This window comes from Copadichromis virginalis, linkage group LG1 (genome assembly GCF_057382275.1).
Source record: "Copadichromis virginalis isolate Kocher_CV1m ecotype Utaka linkage group LG1, C_Virginalis_male_GT1.1, whole genome shotgun sequence".
Taxonomy (NCBI): domain Eukaryota; kingdom Metazoa; phylum Chordata; class Actinopteri; order Cichliformes; family Cichlidae; genus Copadichromis; species Copadichromis virginalis.
Window position 1 is genome coordinate 4,967,326 of NC_140618.1, and position 6,413 is coordinate 4,973,738.

The window sequence follows — 6,413 nt, forward strand, 5'->3', positions numbered from 1 at the left end:
AATGTCTACCCCACCCCATTAGCCTAAACCTAACCATAACCTAATTGTAAGCCTGACACTAAAAGCACATTTTGAGCCTCAAAAATACCTTCAAATTCGTGGGGACAGACATTTTGTCCCCATAAGTGACTGTTCGTCCCCACAAGTATAGTGCTATTCCAGTTGTCTGTCCTCACAAAGATGCCTAAACATGTACACACAAACAACACTGCTGAATTATAAAACGCCTCTTTCTGCTCAGGTGGGGAGCTGGTTAGCTTTGCATTGACATCACTTGAGCTCACTAGATCAGTTTATTAACAAACAATGACGAAGGTCTGAATTCCCCACCCTAACAAAATAATCATCACAACCAGAAATATGTTAATTTACCACAAGCTGCTTACGCAAACTATAAAAGGACTAATCAGCCAAAAATAATTAGGACCCCTGTAGGTTTGCAGTGAGTGTGCTTGGCCTTTAAACCCAGATGTCACCACAATGAGCTATTATTAACACAACACTGACATTTTAAGTAAGACTTGTGACAGATTTGAGAAATTTGGAGTAATTTTCAGAAATTTTCCCAGGTCACCTGGTACATGCAAATCCAAGTTGACAGAAACCTCTAATTTAGGTTTCTGTTAACTGTCATTATCAAATCACAGTTTAATGATCAGGAATGAAACAACATGGATAGAGCTGGTATAATATAAACATAAAATAAAGATCAAAGACAGAAAAGCACCTTATTCGTTGAAGGCAAAAAGAAAAGATGATAGAAGATAATGCATCCATAGAACAACAGTGCCCAAAACATCTTTCTAATTCAACTGAATTAAGATGGTTAAAACATCATTTTTATCAAAATGCAAAACACAAATATACATAATTATACTTTACAGCAAAGAAAACAATACAGATAAATTATAATTTAGTGCAGGTGTACAGAAATAAGGGGTTCAAAAAATTGTTACAATCACGACATCTGAACTGACAAAGAGGACATGGAGATGAAAATAAAGGATAAAGGAGCAAAAAATTGGAAAGAAAGTTTTACATGTGTGATCATGAGATGATATTTCCAGAGGCTCAGCAATGGAGTTACAAGGGTATTTTTGTTTCACAGAATGAAGTCAGCTGGCTGTCCGTAACCACAGAAGGTGTTCCAATGAGACGGTACTTTCTGGTTTTGTAGTTTCCCTTCCTAATATGGTCTTCAAAGCATCTAGTTACAGCAGCAAAGTGGAAGTTAGAAAACTTATTATTAAATATCCAGTTGTGTAAAAGAACCGTAGCCTGTGGCATCAGCTCATCTGTAAATGTACCTAACTGAAAACAGAGCAATCTAACTTGAAGCTAATGGGTTTTAAAACACACCAGGCATTTTTTTAAACTAAAAAGCCACTCATGCCTAAATCAAGAACCAGGGCTCAAATTCAGAAGAGCATCCAATTTCGACTTAATCAGTTCACTGTTTGCTCAAATTAAATTTTTGTGTCTGAATAATGGAGGGAAATGATTTCTGCACATATAATGTAATTATTAAAAAAGAAAAGAAATGTATCTCCTTGGTGACATGCATCTGCACTCCAAAAAACTGACATTAGATCTTGAAGATTAGATACCCTTGAGGCTTTTTTTTTTTTTTTTTTGGCTGCTCCTTTTAGGAGTTGGCATAGCAGATCATCTCCCACCCTGTTTCCCTAGATATGGAGGCATTTAGCAATTTTAAAGCTAAATTAGTTGATAATGACCTAAAAAGAGAGTTCAGATATCAGAGAAAAACAGTGTAAGTGTTATGTGATCAGCTAATACTAGCTTTCTTTGTTAGCAAAGTGCATCCAGACTGTGTACATCTGGGTTTCTTGGACTGCAAACCATCCTATTCATCCGATAATTGCATTAAAAATGTCAAGACGTGCACATGGTCACACCCAGCAGAGAGCTAAAGCATCTACAGCTGCCTGTTGGGCACTCATCTGCCTTTAGGCATGTATTTAAGACTTTTGATTTAATTTAAACAAGGGAATTATATAAAAATGCCCACATTTAGGTGTGGAGAAGAAAAATTATGTATAGAAATTAAAATGTGTTTTTTGGGCCAGATTTTAAATATGCTTATTTCAGATGTAAAGTTGGCCATTTTAAACCCTATGGAACCCAGCCTCAAGTGGCTATTTGAGTAACTGCAGTTTTTGAATGCATCATTATTTCAGCATCAAAGGTTTTCATTTGGTGCCAGTAATATATGGATGCTGTTCTACAGCGATATGTGCTTCATAAAAAAACCCCCTCTTTTTTTCCATTGTCAAGCATACATGGGTAATTTTTGCATACCAACGCCTACATTTCTTCAGCAGTATGCCAGAATGCTTCATGTTGCTGATGGCTGCTATGACAGTTACAGCCTCTATATGGCTGTATTGATGTTCAGTGAGTACAGAGAGGTAGTGCTGCCTAGAGCCTCAATGCACAATTCCCCAAATACTTGTGTTAAAAGAGCAAACGAAAATGCACGCAAGTATTTTTAGGGATATTGTCTTTGTCAGCCTGTTTGAAGCAGCCTCATTACATGTCTGAATTGTGACAAATGGGCAACTAAAGCTGAACAAGTATTTCAAACTTTGTTTAAAAAAACCAAAAACAACGTAATCTGCAGCAGCATGACATGAAGAGTGGCCTCTATGACTGCTCATTGAAACTGCAAAAAGCCAGAAAACTAACTTTCCATGTCTTGCATTTGTCAGTGTGAGTTACCTTACACAGAGACACAGGAAAACACAGACAGAATTATTCATGTGGAGGACTATTCATACTGCCAAGAACTGCTTTCAAAAACTTCAAGTCTCTTGTTTCACAGAGAAGTCAGAAACATGTCGCACCAGTACTTTTTGGTTCATGCGGCACTATATCTGTCACCGTCTGATAGCTGCGACTTGTAGCCAGTGGGAAAACATCACAAGACCTCAAAGCTCTGCAAGGATGCAGACACCCGCACAAGCAGCAAGTCCCACAAACATAAACCATTGTGTACACTTCACAATATCTCATGTCCCGAGGGATGTAAGCCTCACTGTAATTGCCCTTATGAGACAGGAGACCTATAACTTAGCTTTGTTTATATGTATCCCCATCAGCCCCTAACTTCTTGTCTGCTTGTGGTTGAGGTCTCATTTCATTATATTTAAAGGCTCATTCTTAACATTCTTAACTAACCCTCTCATTTTGCATTAAAAGTTGTTTTGAAGCAGTGTAAGGATTAAATAACATGTTATCGTCCATTCCAGCATCCTTCCTCTTACTTTATTGCAAATTGCTGTACCTGTCACACTTGGTGGAAGAGCTTCAGAGCTCAATACAAAACTGTTTTTGGGTGATAACTGCTTCACAGCACTTGATTGTACATGGTGGGAGAAAAAGTAGTTGGGGGATTGGTACAAAAGTTGACACACAGAAAAGGTCACAAAGCAGACAGTGCAATATGTGTCTTGCAACCTACTGTGGCCCCAGGGGACCCCAGACAGACAGTTTCCCATAGAATGTATCCAGCTGCTTTGGCATGTGCATGTGTGACATGACAAAGTTCATAAAGTCTGAGAGACATTTAGAGAGCATATATTTCCATTCAGAGAGATCTACACGTGGAGCATCATCCAGAAAGAGGTTTAATTTACACGTACGCACCTGCATGACAAGAATAAATGTTGACTAGACAGACAGCCGACTGCCACAATAAATAGCCCCGTAAATCTACTGAGCTACCTACTGTCTGTGTGAATGTGAGCGTCTGCATCACCCCGGGGATGTAAGTTTGTGGTCGGATGAGTGGTGGTTGCTAGTTCGCTATCTGTCTGCATTCCTGAGCCAGACGCAATAACAAGACAACACAGTACCAATACAAACACACACCATGCCACAGAGAATAACTGGGTGGAAGTGAATATAAAGATGTACTTATTGTGGCATCTCATTCAGCATTCACCCACCGTCCATCCTTTCTTTTCTTTTTTTTCACTTGTCTCACTTCTGCTTCTGGTCCACAACTCTGGCTTACAGCCTAGAATCATAATACAGTGTAATTATGTTAAAAAGTTTTACTTTTACCCAGAGCAGCCAGTGATGCCAAGCCCTCTGATTACCTGTATTTCACTGCATTTGATCACTCTGTTTACTTCCTCTGAGAATAGACCACTGCTCCAAATATACTACAGTGAAGGTATGACTTCTCAACCCACAGATAGTCTGGCTAAGAATAACTGTGAGAGTTTTAATTTGTGGTCATATCTAAATGTGGATTACAGTGCGTCACACTGCCTACCACTAAAAGACTTCGTCTCACACATTGTACTTACATATGTACAAATATGGATAAATGTATGAACACCAAAGAGCCAAAGAAATAGAACAGAAATAGAAGGGTTAGAGTACAGTGGGACTTTATACAGTAGCTTTAGGCTTTGACGCAAGAAAACAAAATGTTTTGCCCAGATTTGAAGAGTGGAAAGATGTTATTTAACTGAAACTTTTTATTAAAATATATTTTTTATCATATAATACACAACATATGTTTGTTTGTTTTTTTTATTAAAACATAAAGATTCCAGTAAGATCAAATCAAACTCTTGGTCCACAATAAACAATGTTTCCATGCAATTTACATAAACCACAGAAGACAAAGACTGACATCAGTGGACAAAGAAGTATAGATATACATAGATTAGGCAGACATCTTATACGTCAAACAGTCAGTGAGAATGTAAATGGGGTTCTAAGTGCTAAACCATGAAAACTAAATTGTGCCAGGTTGGTTTATTTGAAGAAGAGACATTTAATCTATCTTGGCTTGTACATGGATTTCTTCTTATTATTGTTATTATTGCAAATCCCCAAATAAACAAGCAAACAAAAACATGAAGTGGAGAAATGTCACCATATTAAAGATTTAAAAACATCTTTGTATATGCTTAATTATAAACTAGATACTTAACAAAAATGAAAATTTCATGTTTTCTCCTGGAGATGGTGGCGTTTCTTGGTTCATCCTATTTTTCGGGGGGTTTTTTAGTTTTGAATTTGAACTATTGGCTAAAATTTTAATATTAAGACATTTAATATTATGTTAAAGTGTTATTAATTTACTATATTTTCATTGTAGCATGCAAAGCGTTAATGCAGTTCAACTCCCCATTGGGGAGGACAATGATGGTGATGCTACAGCTCAGAAACTCCACTAAAGGTGCTTGTTGCTGGCTATGTGGTTGAGAGGATGCTAGTAACTAGTGTTGAGCTAAGTGTTTGATGCCACCATTTCTATCGGTTGATGTTTCTAACGTAGAATCGCTGTGGTCATCAAGTCTCTTTTTGGCCGGTTTTCATCTTTGTTTTGAATTGTCGGCTTTGTGTTCATAAGTAAACACTAATAGAAAGATTGTATATGTGTCCTCATGACTTATTTACCTGCTGGAGTAATTAAGCAAGGACTTAATCGTTTAAGTGCTTCTTACTTTTAAGATTACTTATTGAGTAACGACTCCAACATTGCTAGCAACATTGAGTCCCCATGCACTTAGGTTAAGTCATTATACTTAGTAGGCTTACCGCACTCTGAACAATGAACATAAACAAGCTAACTGCAAATTGGTGCTTATTTTTTAGCAATGCAACAATACTCTAATGAGTACATTTTACCAGCAGATACTGCACCCTGGTCCTTTGTCTGTCATATCCCTGATAGAACACAAAGAAGCTTACACCTCATATGATACACTTTATCCACCCCATATATTTAATCAATCAGTAACAACAAATTGCAGTGAAATAATAATAATGAAAGCAAATAAGATTCCACTTGCCAGAAAAGTATAAAGGCTATTGAGATATACATGACAACTGTAGGATAATCCATTTCTCTGCTCTCTTTCTTTGCTCTGTGAAAAAACAACGTCAAAACTCCTCAGAAAAGGATTTGTTGTTGGTCAATATTCATGTATCCATAAAATGAGAAACAAATGTAAACCGGGCTGTGTTCTTCCTGTTTGTGGCCACACTTATGCATTCTGCTGGTGGCCAGACTCAGGGATGATTCCTGCTCGCTGCATGTTTTAAATGAAAATGGTGCTTTAATGTCAGAAACTCAGCAGCTCTATATAACGCCCACCTTTGACTGGTTATCAACACTGTTAGCCTGGTAGAAGTCGTAGGCAGATTGCAGACAGACAAGCGGCCACCTACTCAGCCCACTCAGCCAGTCAGAAGTACATCCAGACTCAAGCCATTGCCCTGAGGCTTGAATGCATGCAGAGGCAAGAGTCAGTCAGACTGCACTCCCTTTGCACAAGAATGCTTTATACTGATGCAGACATGACCGAAAAGGCACAGAAGTTATTAGACCAATAGAAGCAGGGGGTGAGAAAAGACTGATAACCAGCTGC